Source organism: Sapajus apella, unplaced genomic scaffold (genome assembly GCF_009761245.1).
Source record: "Sapajus apella isolate SASKATOON/1434 unplaced genomic scaffold, GSC_monkey_1.0 scaffold50, whole genome shotgun sequence".
Taxonomy (NCBI): domain Eukaryota; kingdom Metazoa; phylum Chordata; class Mammalia; order Primates; family Cebidae; genus Sapajus; species Sapajus apella.
Genome location: NW_022436990.1, coordinates 7,058,365 through 7,079,820, shown reverse-complemented (window position 1 = coordinate 7,079,820; position 21,456 = coordinate 7,058,365). Strand labels below are relative to the sequence as shown.

General features: G+C 37.7%; 1 long non-coding RNA gene across 1 annotated transcript; it reads right to left on the bottom strand.

Moving 5' to 3' along the window:
• Positions 1-16,729: 16,729 nt before the first annotated feature.
• LOC116526378 lies at positions 16,730-17,445 on the bottom strand. The gene is made up of 2 exons (XR_004258119.1): positions 17,246-17,445; positions 16,730-16,926 (listed from the first exon to the last, which is right to left on the bottom strand). It is a non-coding gene; the product is annotated as an uncharacterized LOC116526378 (long non-coding RNA).
• Positions 17,446-21,456: the final 4,011 nt, after the last annotated feature.

Sequence of the window (21,456 nt, the reverse complement as noted above, 5' to 3'; positions counted from 1 at the left end):
GACCATTTGTCTCCAAACTGTTTTCCTAAGAGTAAAGATATTTCTAACATTTATCAATTCCCCATGATTTCCTGTCTCAATTTATAAACTCCTGTGCTCTCTGGGAAGGGATAAGGTAATCTAAAAACAAACAAACAAGCAAACAAATAAAAACAAAAAACCAGCCACAGTTCCTAGATGTCACCATGAACAGGTGTGAGAGATGGTTCTGTGTGTTGAAATCAGAGAGGCTGCAACCTCCCTGGATTTCTTCTCCCAGCCCCATTCAACTCCATGGCCACTGTCAGCAGTTCTCCCATAGCCATCTGAAGGGAACCCAGGAATAAATACCTGCAGTTTTAAATGGTCTAATTGAGTCGATAAGAAGGTCAACAAAAAAGGAAAAAAATGAACCTGAAGAATGCCATTTGGCACCAAGGTAGCCCTCTGGATGATCTAGGGGAGTATTTTTCAAAAACTCCAGGCTGGAGTGCAGTGGCGGGATCTTGGCTTGCTGTAGCCTTTTCCTCCTGGGTTCAAGTGATTCTCCTGCCTCAGCCTCCCTCCCTAGTAGCTGGGATTACAGGCATGTACCACCACACCCAGCTAATTTTTTTGTGGAAGATAGGGTTTCCCTATGATGACCAGTTTGGTCTTGAGCTCCTGGCCTCAAGTGATCCGCCCACCTTAGCCTCCTAAAGTGCTGGGATTATAGGCATGAGGCACTGTGTGCTGAGGCTGAGGCAGGCAGATTATCTGAGGTTGGGAGTTCGAGACCAGCCTGACAAACATGTAGAAACCCCATCTCTACTAAAAATACAAAATTAGCCAGGCATGGTGGTGCATGCCTGTAATCACAGCTGCTCAGGAGGCTGAGGCAGGAAAATTGCTTGAACCCAGGAGATGGAGGTTGTGGTGAGCTGAGATCATGCCATTGCCCTCCAGCCTGGGCAACAAGAGGGAAACTCCGCCTCAAAAAGATAAAATAAAAAAATTAAAAAATAAAATCTTACAGTCTTCTGATACTTCCTTTTTTTTTACTCTACATTGTAGCTAAGATTCATCTATGTCATTGCATATAGCTATAGTGCATCCTGTTTTATTGCTATAAGCACTATAATTTATCTATTTCTTTGTGAACATTTAGGGTGTTTCCAGTTTTTGCTGTTAAGATCAGGACTTGTACATGTCTCCTGGCATATATGCGAATTTTACTTGTATATAAAGCTAGGAGTAGAATTTCTGTATGCATTTGGGTATACTAATATTTAACTTTATAGGATAAAGCCAAATTGTTTTACAAACTGATTCTTCCCATTTATACTCATACTAGCAATAACAGAGATCAGTATTTGTTCACATCTTTGTCTCACTTTCCCAGTTCTCTACCTTCACTTTTCAAGTAAGTTACTTGCACTCAAATGTATGTCTTACAATTTGCTACCAAGGGACAATTTTGTTCAGAGATGAAGCAGCCATATTTCCTTTTTTTTTTTTTAGATGGAGTCTGGCTGTGTCGTCCAGGCTGGAGGTGGCATAATCTTGGCTAACTGCAACCTCCATCTCTCGGGTTCAAGCAATTCTCCTGCCTCAGCCTGCCAAGTAGCTGGGACTACAGGTGCCTGCAACCACACCCAGGTAATTTTTGTATTTTTAGTAGAGACGGGGTTTCACCATGTTGGCCAGGCTGGTTTTGAACTCCTGACCTCAGGTGATCTGCCCACCTCGGCCTCCCAAAGTCCTGGGATTACAGGCATAAGCCACTGCTCCCAGCCCATATTTACCTTTTTATATCACACTAATTGGCTAACAAGAGGCAAAAGTACTAAGTGGAATTTATGAACTCTACTTGAAAATACTATTTTCAGTAATATTGTTGGTTGGTTATCTGAGCTTCTCTTCTTTTTGTAAATGATTAAAAAATGCTGCAAAATTATTTTTAAAAATCTTTCCAAAAATATTGAAGAGCTGACAAGATAGTAAAGGATTTACCAAAAAGTAAATTTATTTAATACAAATTTCTTTAAAAATATTTAATGGTCGAATAAAGACAATATATTCAAGGTGTACAACATGATTTAATATACATATGCATTGTATAATGATTACCACAATCAAAGTAATTAACATATCTATCACCACTCATGCTGTACATTAGATCCCCAGGACATGCCCATCTTATATAATGTGTTTTATAAAGGTCTTCTAAAAATTCAAAGAAAACAAAGAAATCACCATACAATGTATGGATAGGAAGACTCAATGTTGTAATATAAACTGCAATTCAAATTGTCAAATAGTTTTGATGCAGTTTCAACTAAAATTCTAACATGGTTTTTCTCTCAACCAACTTGATGTGGAAATGTATATGGAAGAACAATGGGCCAAACACTTCCAAACAAGAACAAGGTAAGGAGATATTTCTTTACCAGATATTAGAATTTTAATAAAGATTCCATTGTTAAAACAGTGAGATATTGGCACAGGAATAGGCGATTAGGCTAATGAAGCAGAATAGAGTCCAGAAGCAAACCCATCACACTTGTGCATCTATGAACACTTGATGTACAACAGAGGCAGGATTGCAAAGCAATGACAAAGTAGACTTTTGGAAAAATAGTTATTGTAGCAGTTTTGGAAAAATAGTTATACATGTGGGAAAACATGGAAATTGGGCCTCTACGTTTATACAGAAATTAACTTTAGATGGAGAATTCTGGGGAGATGATACTGGAAGCAGCATAGTTTCAATCTCTGTATTTCTCCACGTAGGATAGTTTTTCAGTCTCTCTTACTCTCTACATAAAAACTGTCAGATAAACTGGAGACAGAACTAAAAACTCATGAACTCCATTTACAATGTAACTAAATAGAAAGTTTCCCCCACAAACTCCAAACTACAAATGGATGGGGCCAAAACACCATTAGCTATGGAACCCAAATAGCAACTGTGCAGGAAAAAGAAGGAAGAACAGAAAAAGAACAGAACCCTAAGGTAGCCAACAGGAATTCACTGGAATTCAGAGAAAAGCAGCTGAAACCTGGAGGGAGGGGTTTTGCTCTCTCCAACACAAAGTGAGTGCGAGGTTCTGCAGTAAGGACTGAGAAAACTAGAGGGGTCTATCCCGGAGGAGCTCTCAAAACTGACCTGACAGGGGACCCTTCTGGGTAACAGCCTCACACTGAGAAACTCTTGGGAATGGAATCAAAATTGATCAGGATAGAAACAATAGCGATGAAGGAAAGAATTGGTTCAGATTGAAGTGGAGTATGGAAACAGAACCAAGAAAGCTCAGAAAGCAAGCCACCGCCTTACTGGGCACAACAATACACAAATAAAGAGGGAACTCTGCATGTTCTCGCTCATAGGCAAGTGTTGAACAATGAGAACACATAGACATAGGGAGGGGAACATCATACACTGGGATCTGTTGGGGGAGAATAGGGGAAGGACAACGTGGGGGTAGGGAGGTTGGGGAGGGATAACATGGGGAGAAATGCCAGATATAGGTGACGGGGGTTGGAGGCAGCAAACCACATTGCCATGTATGTACCTATGCAACAATCCTGCATGATCTGCACATGTACCCCAGAACCTAAAGTACAATAAAAAATATATAAAAACAAACAAACGAACAGAAAAAAAACAAAAGGAAGAAATCAGGCAAAAAAATAATAATAATAAAGAAAAAAAAGAGGGAACTCTGTGATGATAGAGGTTTCCTGTACACTGCTTATTCTACATGTCTCGAAAAACTATTTTCACATAAACTAAGCAGTTAAAAAGTATTAAGTTCAAATCTCATACAAAGTTGTTATAAGAAAAAGAATAAGAGGTACAGTGAATAGTATTTTTATGTCAGAAAAATCAAAACTATGACCTACTATTTCAAAACAACTAAAATATATTAAGAAAATGTTAGACATGACAGAACAAATATATAACAATTAGGAAAACTCAGAAATGAAGTGGCAGAATTCAGCAAAGAACAAAAAAAAAATTTCAAAAGTGAAGACTAAACTAGAAGAAACATAAAAATGAACAAACCCAATAAATACTTCCATAAAGGAAATAGAATGTGCAAAACAGGAAAATTAAACATAAAAATAAATATGAAAAGACATTAAAGGGATTCAACAGGAAATGACAAATATTAAAGACAGGCAAAAAGAGTATATTGATTATGTGAATTATAGGGTCCCTGAAGAAAACCAAAGTAAAAGAACAGAACAAATAATAAAAACTGAAGTATAGAAAAGTTTGCTGAAATAAAAAATGATTCCAAATTATGTATTGAAAGTGTGACTGAGAATATCCAATCAGAAAGACCAATAACAAGACATATTCTAGTAAAATTACTAAACTTTAAGAAAAAAGAAAAAACTGGGGGAACATCTAAAAAAAAAAAGAGCATGTGACTTATAAGGGAAAGAAATTGAGATTATTGAATTTTTCAACAGAATGCTTTATACTAGACCTATTTAAGATATGCAAGGAAAGAAAATGTGGCTAAAGATTTTATGTTCAGCAAAACTGACTTTCAGAGATAAAGGGCACAAATTGTTGTCAGCAAACAAAAACTCAGGGACCGTTATTCCAATAATACTACCTAAAGAATCTATAAGAGAATGAGCTTCAGACAACCAGAATGACTAGAGGCATCAGAATAAGGACTGGTAAGCATTAAATATATTAACTGTATAACTTAGATTGACTGGAGGCAAGAGCAGCACTGTGTTTTTTTAGAAGTGACATATATTTTAAGTTGAAATACCTTGTTTTTCAGCCTGTAACTATAGGGTGAGATGCTTTTTTTTTTTTTGAAAATCCACTAACAGTTTTAAAAATCACCTCAATAGTGTCACAAAAATCAGACTATGAATAAATGCATGACTATTATCTGATTTAGCAAAGAAGCTGCTCATGTCATTGATGAAAGATTCCTTCTAACGTGAATGTTGGTTGATATTTTTGTTTACGTTAATGAGTAAGACAAATGTGAAACAATGAAGATGTATATCAGAAGTTCACAAATTTGTCAATAGTATAAGGGGCTTCTTTGATGTATTGGATAATAGTTTTAAAATATTTACTCATTTTTTTGGTATGCTATCTAAAATGTAATGACTATATACTTTTAATTTGTATTATTAATATTTTCTTTATCACTCTCTTGTCAAGACAGTCATGAAAAACAATAAATCAAGTCCTGATTTGTAGCATTGGCTAATTTCTAGGTATCAATATTTCCACCATGGCTGATTTCAGGATAGCAACATGATGTCACTGAATGCTGAGTTGAGAAGAGGTGTGCTCATCACACCATTATATAGTAATATAGTAATATTGTATATACAATATATAGTAATATAGTACATAATTTAATTTTAATAATAGATGTGCTCAACAACTAGCTTGCAAATTTCCTGAAAATTTAACAATTGGCTTTTCTGAACTGGTATGAACTGGCTCCACCACACACTGGTTAGGAGGGAGCAAGTAAGCCAGGTACAGTGGCTCATGCCTATACTCCTGGCATTTTGGGAGACTGAGTGGGGAGGATCGCTTGAGCCCAGGAATTCAAGACTAGCCTGGGTCACATAGGAAACATACCCTGTTTCTGTGAAAAAATTTAAAAGTAGCTGGGTGTAGTGGTGCACACCTTCCTAGCTACTCAGGAGGCTGAGATGGAAGGATGGTTGCTTAAGCAAGGGACATCGAGGCTGCAGTGAGCTGTGATCATGTCACAGCACTCCAGCCTGGGCAACAGAGCAAAACCCTGGCTCAAAAAAAAAAAAGAGAGTATGGTATATAATGTTCTGACAAAGTAAATATAGTACATCTGTTTTTTATTGATATATAATATGTTATAAATTTATGCGTTAGACATGAGTGTTTGTTAGGTGCATAGAATGTATAATGATCAAGTCAGGGTAATGGGGGTATCTATCACCTTGAGTGTTTATCATTCTTATGTGTTGGTGTTACTTCAAGTCCTTTCTTCTGGTTGCTAAGGGTAATTGCTCTAGTTTGGTATCAAACAATAGAACTTTTCTTCTATCTAACTATGCATTTATACCCGTAAACAACATCTCTTCATCCCCTCCTCCTTCTCCACCTTCCCAGTTACTGGCTGACATCTTTCTATCTTTTAATTCTCTATGTCCACGAGATCAAGGTTTTTAGCTCCCACATATGGGTAAGAACATGCAGTATTTGTCTTTCTGTGCTTGGCCTATTTTCTGCAGCATAATGACCTCCAGTTCCATTCATGTTGCTACAAATGACATGATTTCCTTCTTCTTCTTCTTTTTTTTTTTTTTTTTTTTTGTGATGGAGTCTCACTTTGTCACCCAGTTTGGAGTGCAGTGGTACAATCTCAGCTCACTGCAACCTCTGCCTCCCGGATTCAAGTGATTCTTGTGTCTAGGCCTCCCAAGTAACTGGGATTACAGGCGTGTGCCACCATGCCCAGCTAATTTTGTATTTTTAGTAGAGATGGAGTTTCACCAAGTTGTCCAAGCTGATCTCAAACTCCTGCTCTCAAGTGATCCACCAGCCTTGGCCTCCCAAAGTGCTGGGATTACAGGCATGAGCCACTGAGCCCAGCCGTGAGTTCATTATTTTTATGGCTGAATAGTTTTCCATTGTGTGTAGATAGCACATTTCTCTATCCATTCATCCATTGATGGATGCTTAGGTCGATTCTGTATCTTTGCTATTGTTAATAGCAAAGATAAACCTGCAAGCACAAGTATCACTTTGACATAGTAATTTCTTTTCCTTTGGATAGATACCCAGTATTGTGATTGCTGAAACTAAAATGAATACTTTCAGTTTCCTGAAAAACCTCCATACTGTTTTTTATAGTAGTTGTACTAATTTACATTCCCATCAACAGTGTATGAAGACGGTTTTCTCCACATCCTCACCAGCATCTGTTATTTTTTGTCTTTTTAATAATAGCCATTAGAATTGGGGTGAGACAATACCTCATTGTAGTTTTGATTTGCATTTCCCTTATGACTTAGTGATGTTGAACATTTTTTCATATACTTGTTGGGCATTTGTATGTCTTCTTTCAAGAAATGTCTATTAATGGCCTTTCCCCATTTTCAAATGAAATTATTTTTTTCCACTGTTGAGTTGTTTGAGTTCCTTGTATATTTTGTATATTAGTCCCTGTCCAAAGAGTAATTTGCAAATATTTTCTCCCATTCAGAGGTTTTATCCCTTTTTTGAGACAGGGTATTGCTCTGTTGCCCAGGCTGGAGTGCAATGGTGTGATCTTGGTTAACTGCAACCTCTGCCTCCTGGGTTCAAGTGATCCTCCTACCTCAGCCTCCTGAGTAGCAGGGACTAAAGACATATGCAACAACACCTAGCTAATTTTTTTGTTGTTGTTGTTAGACATGGGGTTTTGCCATATTGCCCAGGCCGGTCTTGAACTCCTGGGATTAAGCAATCTGCCCATGTCGGCCTCCCAAACTGCTCGGATTATAGGTGTGAGCCACTGTGCCCAGCCTATTTTTGTTTTTGTTGCTTGTGCTTTTGAGGTCTCAGCCATAAAATCTTTGCCTAGACCAGTATCCTGAAGTTTTCCCTGTTTTCTTCTAGTGGTTTTATAGTTTCAGGTCTTACTTTTAAGTCTTTAATACATTTTGAGTTGACTTTTGTATATGGTGAAAGATGGGGGTACAGTTTCATTTTTTTTTTTCTTTTCAGGTCATGTATCTCATAGTTAGTTTTATTCTTCTCAATATGGTTATCCAGTTGTCTCAGCACCATTTATCGAAGAGGGTTTTGTTTCCCCAATGAATGTTCTTGGTGGCTTTGAAAATCAGTTGGCTATAAATATATGAATTTATTTCTGCATTCTCTATTCTATTCGATTGATATATTTATCTATTTTTATGCCAATATTATGCTGTTTTTGTTACTTGCAGTATGTTTTGAAGTCAGGTAGTGTGATACCTCCATCTTGGTTCTTTTTGCTCAGTATTGCTTTGGCTATTTGTGTTCTTTCTTGGTTTCATACAAATTTTGGAATTTTTTTTCTATTTCTGTGACAAATAATATTGGTATTTTTGATAGGGATTGCACTGAATCTGTATATTACTTTGGGGAGTATGGTCATTTTAATGATATGAATTCTTCCAATCCATGGGTACAGGATGTCTTTCCATTTATTTGTATCCTCTTCAATTTCTTTCATCAGTGTTTGTAGATTTCCTTGTAGAGATCTTTCATATCCTTGGTTAAATTTGTTTCTAGGTATTTTTTTGGTAACTATTGTAAATGAGATTGCCTTCTTGATTTGTTTTTTGCCTATTTCATTATTGGAGTATAGAAATCCTACCAATTTTTGTGTTTTTGTATCCTGTAATTTTATTGAATTTATCAGTTCTAAGAGATTTTTGGTGGCATCTTTTGTTTTTTTCTAGATATAAAATTATGTTGTCTGCAAAGAGTGATCATTTGACTTCCTCTTTTCCAAGTTAGATGCCTTTTCTTTTTATTGCCTGATTGCTCTGCCTAGGACTTCCAGTACTATGATGAAAAGAAGTGGTGAAAGTGGGCTTTCTTGACTTGTTCTAGTTAGTAGATGAAAGGCTTTCAACTTTTCCCATTCAGTATGATGATAACTGTGGGTTTGTCCTATATGGCCTTTATTATTTTGAGGTATGATCCTTCTATGCCTAGTTTGTTGGGCATTTTGGATCCTGAAAGGGGTGTTGAATTCTTTTTCTGCATCTATTGAGATGATCATATGGTTTTGCCCTTCATTTTGCTGATGTGGTGTATCATGTTTATTGAGTTGCATATGCTGAACCATCCTTGCATTCCTAGTGTAAATTTAAATTAATGATGTTATATTATCTTTTTGATGTGCTGTTGCACTTAGTTTGCTAGTATTTTGTTGAGGGTTTTTGCATCTGTGTTAATCAGGGATATTGGCCTGTACTTTTCTGTTGTGTCCTTGTCTGGTTTTGGCATCAGAGTAATGCTGGCCTTGTAGAATGAGTTAGAGATAATTTCCTCCCTTTCAATTTTTTGGAATAGTTTGAGGAGGATTGGTATTAATTCTTCTTTTTACATTTGGTAGAATTCAGCTGCTGTTTCATCTGGTCCTGGACTTTTCTTTGTTGAGAGGCTTTTTATTACTGACTCAACCTTGCTACCTGTTATTGGTCTATTCAGGTTTTTTATTTCATCCTAATTCAATCTTGGTGGGTTTTGTTTCCAGGAATTTATTCATTTTCTCTACATATTCTAATTTGTTATCATATAATTAGCTGTTTGTAATCATCTCTGATGATCTTTTGTATTTCTGTGGTATCAGTTGTAATGTCTCCTTTTTCATTTCTGACTGTGTTTATTTGGGTCTTCACTCTTAGTCTAGCGGTTTATAAATTTTATCTTTTCAAAGAGCATATATATATATATTTAAGAGCACATATATGTGTATATATATATATATATATATATATCTCATTACTTCTCTGATCTTTATTTTTTTTTTCTTTTGCTAATTTTGGGTTTGGTTTGTTCTTGCTCTTCTAGTTTCTTGGGGTGTATCATTAGATTGTTTATTTAAAATCTTTATTTTTGTTGATATAGGCATTTGTTGCTATACATTTCTCTTTTAGCATTGCTTTTGCTGTGTCACACGGGGTTTGCATGTGTCGTGTTTCTATTTTCAGTTGTTTTAAGAAATTTTTGATTTCCATCTTAATGGTCATTCAAGAGCATGTTGTTTAATTTCCATGTATTTGTATAGCTTCCAAGTTCCTCCTGGTATTGATTTATATAGTTTTAATTCATTGTGCTCTGAGAAGATACTTGATATAATTTTGATTTTTAAAAATTTGTTGAGACATGCTTTTTGGCCTAACATATAGTCAATCTTGGTGAATGTGCCATGTCCTGATGAGAAGAATGTTTGGATAAAATGTTCTATAAATGTCTGTTAGGTCCATTTGGTCTAAAGTCCAGTTTAAGTCTAATGTTTCTCTGAGAGTGAGGAGTTGAAGCCTCCCACTATTATTGTATCAGAGTCTAGCTCTTTCTTTAGATCTAGTAATATTTGCTTTATGAATCTGGGTGTTCTAGTGTTGGGTGCATATATATTTAGAATTATTATATCCTCTTGCTGGATTTGTCCCTTTCTCATTATATAATTACTGTCTTTGTCCTTTTTTTTTTAAGTTTTTGACTTAAAGTCTGTTTTATCTGATATAGGTATAATTACTTCTGCTTGCTTTTGATTTCTGTTTGTGTGGAATATCTTTTTACATCCTTTTACTTTCAGTTTGTATTTATCTTTACAGGTAAAGTGTGTTTCTTGTAGGCAGCATATAGTTGGCTCACTTTTTAAAAATTCCTTAAGCCGGTCTACATCTTTTAAGTGGAGAATTTAATCCATTTACATTCAAAGTTTCTATTGATATGTGAGGTTTTATTTGTTTTTTTGTTATTTATATTCTGATTGCTTCCTTCCTTTCTTTTTTTTTTCTTTTCATTTGTCCTTGTGGTTTGCGGTTTTCCTGTGGTGGTACCATTTGAGTCTTTTCTCTTCCTCATTTCTGTGTTTGTTTTACAGTGAGTTTTATAAGTTTGTGTATTTTCACAATGGTAACTGTCATCTTTTTCTTACAGCTTCAGGACTTTCGTAAGTATTTATTGTAAAGTAAGTTCAGTAGTGATGAAGTCTCTCAGCATTTGCTTGGGAAAGACTATTTCTTCTTCATTTATGAAGAATAATTTTGCTGGATGTAGTATTGTTGTGTAGGAGTAGTTTTTGATTTCAGCACTTTGAATATTTCATCTTATTCTCTCCTGGCCCGTAAAGTATCTGCTGAGAAGTCAACTGTTAGTCCAATAGGGGGTCCTTTATAGGTGACCAGATACTTTTCTCTTGCTACTTTTAGAATTTTCTCTGTCATTGACGGAGAAAGCAGATCCAGCCTATCACTGAAGCTTTCAAGTGTATTCTATATTTCATTGAAGGAGCTCTCCAGTCCCAGAATTTCTGTTTGGTCCTTTTAAAAAATATTTATCTGTTAAATTTCTCATCCATATTCTGAATTGTTTTTCTTATTTCTTTGTATTGTTTTTCAGAATTATTTTATATCTCTCTGAGCTTATTTAGTATCACACTTTTGAATTCTGTTTTCATATTTTCATGAATTTCTTTTTGATTCGGATCTGTTGCTGAGAAATTATTGCATTCTTGAGGTGCCATTTTCCTTGCTTTTTCATGTTTCCTGCATCCTAAAATTGATATCTACACATCTGGTGTAAGAGTAATTTCTTCCAATTTTTAAAATTTGCTTTCATATGGGAGGACATTTTCCTGAAGATGTATCAATTGTGTTGCTTGGGTAGGGCCCTTTGGGCTTTGATTCTGGATGTGTGCAGTAGTAGTGTAGTCTCTGCATGATTTCTTTGGCTATAGATGGCATGAATGATAGCTGTGATTTCTTTTGTTGTTTAGAGTGCATTTGTTAGTGGAGGCTGTGATGAAGTTGTTTCGCTGGGGACAGAGCTGCCAAGTGGGCCAGTCTTGAGGCCCCAGTGGTGGCAGCAGTGGGGCGAGTGTACTGTTCTCAGCCCCAGGGTGGGCACTTTGCTAGTACCAGTGTTAGTGGGACTAGGCAGGTCAATTCTTGAGCCTCCAGGTGGCCTGCTCAAATGCTGGGAGTGGCAGTGGTGGCCGGGAGGGTGAATGAGATCCCTAGGCAGCTGGCGGGGTGTGGGTACCGGCAGTAAGAGTGGCAGGATGATTCTCTGGGTCTGAGTGCTGTGCACTGGTGTTGGCAGTGGCTGTGATATGAGGTCACCATCCACAACCCCAGACATGTAGCTCTCAGGCTTGCCTGCTCTTGGTGGCAGCAGCACCACAGCACCACAGCACCACATAGAATTGGGCAAGGATCTTGCCCTGTGCACATAAGCCTGGGCATGGAGCCACATTGCCAGTTGGGGCATGGTTGCCACTCACCACCACAGATAAGCAGCCTTCTGTCTTGCCTCAATAGCGGACTTCTATTTTAAGATGGGGGAGAGGGTGAGTGTCCAATGTCTCTAGTTAGGCATCTTGAACCTGAATCCTCACTGTCTTGCCCAGGCTAGTCTCAAATTTCTGGCCTCAAATGATACTCCCACCTCAGCCTCTAAAAATGCTGGGATTATAGGTACGAGACACCATGCCCAGTCAGTTTTCTAATTTTTACATTACCACGACAATGTTACTCAACTTTCTGCCACTATATAACCAGAATCCCCCTCTCTCCAATTTCTAATAATGTTTTCCTCACTTTTCTTTAATTCTTTACCCTTAGCTTTTTCAGAAGTCATCGGGCAAATACAAACTTTCAAAACATTTCAGGTTTCACCACAACTCTCCTGACAGTCCTGGCTTCTACCCGTTACCTAGTTCGAAAACCACTCCCACATTTTAGGTTTTTGGTGTAGCAGCTCCCTACGTCTCTATCAACGAGTAACAAACCACCCCCAAATTTAGCTTCTTAAAGTAGAAATGAGTACATATTTTCTCACACATTTTCTGTAAGTCAGGAATTCTAAAGCAGTTTAATCATAACGGTTCTGACTTACAGTCTCTCACGCAATCAAGGTGGTAACTGGGCTGCAGTCATCTGGAGACTCGACTTAGCCTAGAGGATCCGCTTCCGCAATCAGCCACTCATGACACTGGCAAGTTGATCTCTTGGCAGAAGACCTCAGTTTTTCACCATGTGGACCTTTCCACAGGACTGTGTGAGTGTCTGCATGACACAGCAGCCAGCTTTCTGCAGAGTGAGTGATCCAAGAAATACTAGCATATAAGTGATTATATTTTTTATGACCTGGCCTTAGCAGTCACACTTCATCTGTGTAATATCCTATTGGCTAGGCAGATCCGTCCTATTCGATGTGCGAGGTACTACACAAGAATGTAAATACCAAAAGGTGAAAACCACTGGGGATCATCTTGGAGGCTGGCATCTACCATGATCAAATAGAAAATCTCAGAGTGAAAAACAAGAATTCTGAGCAACAAATGTGCATATTGCAACAACTACTACAGCCAACTACTATGAATGATCTGAGAGAAACAGTAAAGCTGATGTGATAAATACACACGTTAGCTGAGAAAGTTATTCAATATTTTGTTCACTGTCATCTTTTTTGAGTTTTTGAAATGTGATGGTCAATCTGATCACTGTAACGGAAGATTTAATGTTGAACATTCTGTGGTTTAAGTGTGTATTAATAGCTATAAGGAGAACTATGGAAGAAAGAGCGTTAGGATTTTCAAGGCTTTCCAAGAAGTTTCATTAAAAACTCACTGTGCTTTTCAGAAAGGATGTTAGGAAACATGACGTTTTTCTATTATGTCAATTGTAACACTATGAAGAACTGGTATAAATTTTTCTTAAAATGGTTAGCCTTCTTACTAGAAGAAAAAAAGAATAATAGAATAAAAATTTCAGGGGTATTCAAATTCAAAAAATGCTGCATCTGAAGGGATAAATAGCAATAATATTAAGAGTAGCATTCACTCGAATCAGTATTCTTAGACTTCATTTAAATTTTTTTTTTTTTTTTTTTTTTTTTTTTTTTTTTTTTTTTTTTTTTTTGAGACAGAGTCTTACTCTGTTTCCCATGCTAGAATGCAGTGGCATGGGCTCGGCTTTCTGCAATCTCCACCCCCCAGGCTCAAGTGATTTTCAGGCCTCAGCCTCCTGAGTAGCTGGGATTACAGGCATGCACCACCACACTTGGCTAACTTTTTGTATTTTTGGTAGAGCTGGGTTTTTGCCATGTTGGCCAAATTGGTCTTGAACTCCTGACCTCAGGTGATCTGTCTGCCTTGGCCTCCCAAAGTGCTGGAATTACAGGCATGGATCACCGCACCTGGCCTGATGATTGCCATTCTAACTGGTGTGAGACGGTATTTCATCCACTAATCTGTTATCAGTTTCTATAATTTTGTCATTTTAAGAATGTTATATCTATCTATCTATCTATCTATATACACACACACACATATATAACATTATACATATATGTATATGTAAATGTATATATATATATACATTTTTTTTTGAGACAGACTCCTGCTCTGTCACCCATGCTGGAGTGCAGTGGTGTGATGTCAGCTCACTGCAACCTCTGCCTCCCTGGTTCAGGCGATTCCCTTCCCCAGCCTCCTGAGTAGCTGGGATTATAGGCACCTGCCACCATGCTTGGCTAATTTTTGTATTTTTAGCAGAGATAGGGTTTTGCCATAGGTTGGTCTTGAACTCCCAGCCTCAGGTGATCCATCCACCTCAGCCTCCCAAAGTGCTGGGGTTACAGGCGTGAGTCACCATGCCCAGCCAAGAATGTTATATAAATGGACTTATACAGTGTATAACTTTTTGAGATTGGGTTTTAAAACTCAGCATAATTCTCTGGACATTCATCCAGGTTATTGTGTATATTAGTAACGTGTTTCTTTTTTAATTGCTGAACAATATTTTATGGTATAGATCAAGCTTATCCAACAGGTGGCCTGCAGGCTACATGTGGCCCTAGAAGGCTTTGAATGAGGCCTAACACAAATTTGTAAACTTTCTTAAAACATTATGAGATTTTTTTTTTTTTTTTGCAATTTAAAAAAACCTCATCAGCTGTTGTTAGTGTTAGTGTGTTTTATGTATGGCCCAAGAAAATTCTTCTTCTTCCAATGTGGCCCAAGGAGACAAAAAGACTGGACACACCTCATATAAATGTAACACAGTTAAAAAAAATTCTCTCATTGGTTATTGTGAAGAAAGCTGCTATGCTATTCATGTACAGGTTTTTGTGTGAATATAAATCATCATTTCTTTGTGACAAATGCCCAGGAGTGCAGTTTCTGGGTTGTATGGTGGTTGCATGTTTAGGTTTTTAAGAAATTGCCAAATGGTATTTCAGTGTCTATACTGTTTTACATTCTCACCAGCAATGTATCTGTAATCAGTTTCTCCATAATGCTACTTGATGTTGTTTCTATTGTTATTTTAGCAATTCAGATAGACATGTAGTAATATTTAATTTTGATTTTAATTTACATTTCCCTAATGACTGATGATTTTGAAAAATAATTTCATTTATTTAAGATCTGTAAAATGTCTCTTCATGTGTTTTGCCCATTTGCTAATCAAATTGCTTTTTTCTTTACTGTTGAATTTTGAGATTTCTTTGTATATTCTAGTTATTAACTTGTCCCTTGTCATATACGTGGTTTGCAAATACTTTCTACGACTCTGTAGGTTGTCTTTCATCCTCTTAAGAGAGTCACAGAAGGAGAAAAGAAAAGAGGCTGGGCTGAACAAGTACTGAAAGAAATAACGGCCAAAAACACCCACCAAATTGGCAAGAGACCTAAACCTACAAATGCAAGAAGCTGGTATCCAGACAGGTTGGATCCAAAGAAATCCATGCCAAGATACATTATAATTAAACTTCTGAAAGCTGAAGACAAATAAAAAGTCTTGAAAGCATTCAGAGAAAAAATGATAACTTACTTATTGGGGTAAGGGAAAACAATTAGAGTAACAGCAAATTTCTCGTTAGAAGCCATGGAGGCCAGAAGAAAGTATCACAATACTTTTCAAGGGCTGAAATAAAATTACTGTCAATCTAGGATACTACCATCCAGTGAAAATATTTGTCAAGAGTGAAGGGGAAATGAAGATATTCTGAGATGAAGGAAAGCTATTTGTTGCCCTCAGACTTACCCTAAAAGAAAGGCTAAAGAAAGTTCTCTAAATAGAAAGAAAATGACAAAAGAAGGACATTGGAATATCAGGAAGGAAGACAGAGCATGGAAGAAAAAATATGGGGAAATAAAAGCCTTTCCTTCTCCTCTTGGTTTTTAAAATTATGCTTGATGGTTGAAGTAATAATTTTAACACTGTCAAATGTGGTTCTAAATGTATATAGAGAAGACATCTAAGACAATTATATTATAAATGGGAGAGAGCAAGGGGACATAAGGGAGGTAAGATTTTTCTTCAACACCAGTATATTGGATATGTTATGTATATATAATGTAGTACTCAAGCAACCAGTAAAAAAAAATCTATACAAAGAGGTACACTTCAAATATTATAGATAAATTAAAATGGAATTCTAAAAAAGGTGCAAGTAACACATAGGAAATCAGGGAAAAAAAACAGGAAAAGAACAAAGAGAACAATCAGAAAACGAAAATAAAATGGCAGACTTAAGTCCTAACATATAAATAATTGTGTAAAATATAAATCTTTGAAATACACCAATTAAAAGATAGAGATTGGCAGAATGGATTACAAAATAGGACCCAATCTACTAAGCTTTTTGTTTTGGTTGTTTTTCAGTTCTGAAATTTCTATTTGAGGCTGGGAGTAGTGGCTCATGCCTGTAATCCCAGCACTTTCAGAGGCAGAGGCGGGCGGGTCACTTGAGGTCAAGAGTTCGAGACCAGCCTGGACAATGTGGTGAAACCCCTGTCTCTACTAAAAACACAAAAATTAGCCGGGTGTGGTGGTACACGCCTGTAATCCCAGCTACTAAGGAGTTTGAGGTAGGAGAATTGCTTGAACCTGGGAGGTTGCAGTGAGCCGAGATCACACCACTGCACTCCAGCCTGGGCAACAGAGCAAGACTCCATCTCAAAAAATAAAATAAAATAAAATAAAAATTCCATTTGATTCTTTATAACATCAGTTTTTTTGTTGAGGTTGTCTATTTTTTAATTTGTTTCAAGTGTGTTTTTAATTGGTCAGTGAAGCATTTTTATCATGGCTGCTTTAATCTTTGTCAGATGATTCTAACATCTCTGTATCTCAATGTAGGCATCTATTGGCTATCTTTTCTCATTAAGTCTCAGCTTTTCCTGGTTATTGATATAATGAGTGATTTTCTGTTGAAACCTGGACATTTTCTTTTTTTATTTTTTTTTTGAGACGGAGTTTCACTCATGTTACCCAGGCTGGAGTGCAATGGCGCAATCTCGGCTCACCGCAACCTCCGCCTCCTGGGTTCAGGCAATTCTCCTGCCTCAGCCTCCTGAGTAGCTGGGATTACAGGCATGCACCACCATGCCCAGCTAATGTTTTGTATTTTTAGTAGAGACGGGGTTTCACCATGTTGACCAGGATGGTCTCGATCTCTTGACCTCGTGATCCACCCGCCTCGGCCTCCCAAAGTGCTGGGATTACAGGCTTGAGCCACCACGCCCGGCCTTGAAACCTGGACATTTTCATATTGTGTTATGACACTCTGGATCTTATTAAAACCTTTTATTTTAGCTGATTTATTATTATTTTTACTAACACTGCTCTGGCAGGGAAACTGGGGGACACTGCATTATTACTGCCAAGTGGAGGTGGAAGTCCAAGTTTCCCACTTGGCATTTGTTGACACTTGTGTGAGAGGAACTCTTCATTACTGCTGGGCAATGGTGGGAGTTCTGGCTTCTTACGTGGTCTGCACTATGCCATGATAGGAGCGGCCTCATTAGTGCTGGGCAATGGTGGAAGACCTGACACTCCACTAGGCCTCCTGTCATTCCGCCCCTATTGGAGTACTGAGGTGCTTTGTTACATTTTCTTTTCTTTTCTTTTTTGAGACAGTCTTGCTGTGTCACCCAGGCTGGAATGCAGTGGCGTGCTCATGGCTCACTCAGCCTCAAATTCCCAGGTTCAGGTGATCCTCTCACTTAGCCTCCCTAGTAGCTGGTACTGTAAGCATGTGCCACCACATCCAACTAATTTTTTATATGTATATTTTTTGCAGAGATGAGGTTTTACCATGTTGCCAGGCTGGTCTTGAACTCCTGGGTTCAAGTGATCTGCCCTCCTTAGCCTCTCAAAGTGCTGGGATTACAGGCATGAACCACCGTGCCTGGCCTGTTACATTTTCTTGAGAATGGAAGCCCAGGCTTTTACTAGCATGGGTTGGGATGGGGTTATAGCTTTTTCTGTGGTGTTTGGTTGAAGTAGAGTGGTTATTGTTTAGAAGTTGTCTGTCTTGCTAGGCTGCGTTTTTGCTGGTCCTTTGGCAAGGGAGGGAAGGGTTTTTTGGGACTTATCTGTACCCATTGGCAATTGTGAGTTGCCAGTTTCTTCAGCTGCAAGTCTGGGATATGAGGCACAAAGGAAAACCCAAGAAATTCACCATCAGGTTGTTCCTCAGGTCCGAAGAACCTGGTCTGTCTTTTCTTTTTATACCTTTTAGAGTCATCTTGTTTGTTTTAGATACAATGTTTGAAGTTTTCAATTGTAGTTAGTGGGAGGAATGGGATTAATTACATCTACTCTAGTTTCCTGGAAGTAGAAGTCTCTAGGGCTGTCTCTGATCTCCATGAAAGGAAAATGAGTTTTTGTGATGCACCTTTATATTTTTTTGTGTTTTTTTTTTTTTTTTTTTTTTTTGGTTTGAATACTTTGGTTTCAATACAGAGCATGTTAATCTCTACTTACTTTTTCAACTCTTACTATTCGTTAAAACAAGTAGGAATAACTATAACTCAGTAAAAACAAGTAGGAATACACTAGTTCTTTGGATGGTCCATGTTATTTCTGCTTGTTTTAATATTTATTTGTATGGGTTCAGAGAAGAGGATGAGAGTGTCTGAGGGGTATAAGCAGTCTCATTCTGGCTCCCAAGGTATTTTTAGGAACCTTATACCTAGCATCTCTTCCACTAAATTATATCCCCAAAGTCTCATCAAATGTATTTTCTAATTGAGAAGTTTAATATGGGCTTCAACTTATGAATGACTAGCAAGTATTGGGAAACTCAGAGATGTAGATAGTACAGGTGGCTTTTCTTTTCTTTCTTTCTTTCTTTCTTTTTTTTTGTTGTTGAGACAGCATCTCTCTCTGTCACCCAGGCTGGAATACAGTGATGGGATCATGGCTCACTGCAGCCTCGACCTTCTGGCCTCAAGTGATATTCCTGCCTCAGCATCCTGAGTAGCTTGGACCAGAGGTGTACACCACCATGGCTGGCTAATTACGATTTTTTTGGTGTGTAGACAGTGTCTCACTATGTTGCCTAGGTTGTCTTGAACTTCTGGCTTCAAGTTATCCTCCTGCTGTGATCTCTGAAAGTGTTGAGATTACAGGCGTATGCCACCACATCCAGGCAGCTTTTCTTAATTTTAGATAAAGTCTTCCAGTTCCATCCTGATTGGTGTACAGATAGGAGAGGATGCTTGAATTAGCACAGAGCCCAAACTGAACCAGTAATTCATGCTTCACACAGGGTGTAGAGAAGCATTGTCCAAACTGTGCAATGAATTATTGTACAATCAGAAGTGCCCACTTTTAACTTAAAAACACATGCAGGTTAAGCATAATTTGTTAGATCCTCAAGGCCAGTATTTTAACTCGATTCTCTCTTTGTCACATCTAAAAGAAAACATCAGTGTTAGCTGGACTGTGGGCTTTTGCCCATAGTCATTTGAACATCAATGTCTTCTTGCTTTTATCTTTATTGTCCAAAATATGAATGATCTTTTTGGTTGTAATTTCCCTTGATCTTTCTATGCTTTCTATTCTTTTAATAAATTAAGAACACCCCAATGTATCTAATTTTCTGACCCCTACCTTTGCCTTAATGAGATTGCTTTCACATCACCTAGCACCAGTGACAGTGACTTTCAATGCAGTCATTTGTCCCCAGAGCTATTTTCCTTCAGTAGTAACTGCAAAATAAGCCAAAGAATAAACTGTCCTTGTTCCTTTTGGTTCTTTTAGGGCTTTGGTTGTTAATATCATTTCCTTCCACCTAGCCCATTTTCTTTCCCTTTTTTCTATTTCATATGTTGTTTACCTGCCTTGATTATCAAGATATGTTGCCGCTAGACCTATCCAGTTTAACTTGGATCTCTTTGTTTCTAGATCGTTGACTTTTTCATGGCAACTGCTGTTTCAGATTCCCTTAGCTAAACTGATGTGTTTCCCATTCTAAGAATTACTCAAGATCAAGATTCTGTGGACTCCCTAGTGTCTGATTCCTAGATTCTTAGTCTGGACCACCTACATAAATTACTAGCTTTTGGATTCTTAGTTTCTGATCTTCACCCTAACACATATGGAACATATGGCAAGTTTGCAAAATGTAAACTTCTTACCAGGCTTGGACCTAGGATGCTATTCAACCCTCTCATAGCCTAAATCTCCACCTGGAAAACTTGACTTTCACATCCAACTGATAATGAAGCCTTGTCAGTTTTGTGTCTTAGAAACCTCTAAAATGTATCTTCTTAGCATTAGGAAGGACCATTTCAGCTGCAAATTACAAAAAAAAAAAAAAAACAAAAAAAAACAATTTAAGCCAGTTTTGCAAAACAAGGGAATTTATTCTTCCTCATTATTAGAAATTGAGTAGGCTTCAATTAGTTCAATATATTCAAGCAATGTCATCAGGAACCTACCTCTCCCAATCTCTCAGCTCTGTTTCTTCTGTGCAGCCTTTGCTCTTCAGCAAGCAGCCTTTCTATAGTGGGAAAGATGTTACTGTGCAGCTCTGGACTTACACAGTGCTTGTGGCACGTGACCTCTGGGTAAGGAAACTGGGGGACTGGGGCACAAGAGTGGGAAGGAGACTTACTTTGGCAGGATGTGGTCTTTTTACCTCGTGGTACTGACTAAATAAGTGTACCGATATATCATTACAAATTGTATTACAAAGGAAAATTCAATCTGTAGAGATATGGGCTAGGTAGAACATAAAAACCCTGTTACCAACGTGGAAGGTGAGGAGAGAATTATCAACAGAACCACATACTGTCTAAGGGACAAGCAGGAGAAAAGCTGAAAGATGTCAGTTTGATTTAACAACATGGAGGTCAGGCGTGAATTTGACAAGAGAAGTCTTGTTGAGACCGGTAATCAGAATGTGGTGGGTTGTGAAATGAAAGAGAGATGAAGAAAAGAAGAGGAGCAGAAAAGGGAGAAGACTGTAGGAGGGGAGATGTTGAAAGGCTAATGGGAAGGAGCCCGCAGAGAGAGGCAGTTTGAAGATACAGGAAAGAGAATAAACATTAACGGAGTAAGGTACTTGAGAAGGCATAAGAGATAGGCCACTTGTTCCTCTGAAACAAGAAAGAAAGACAAGAAGATTCATATATAGGTAGGTTTGTGTTATTGTTCTGGTGGCAGGAATTTGAGGGAGTCGTTCTAATGGCTTTTGCTTTTCTTCTGAAAACAGAAGTCTGATTGCCTCAGCTTGCCTGCTGAATGATTTGGCAGGATAGGAGGTGGCAGAATCAAAAAGTTTGAGAAGAACAGAGAAGATTTTTATCTATGCCACAGAGATGTGGAGAATAAGAAAGTACCATAACTAGAAAAACATAGTTCTGTAGTTGTCATTCGGGGCTGAGAGCCCATTTGAGGTTGATGACCGTAAAACCGTATCAGATTCTGTCTACTTGATTGTTTAATTTTTCTCCA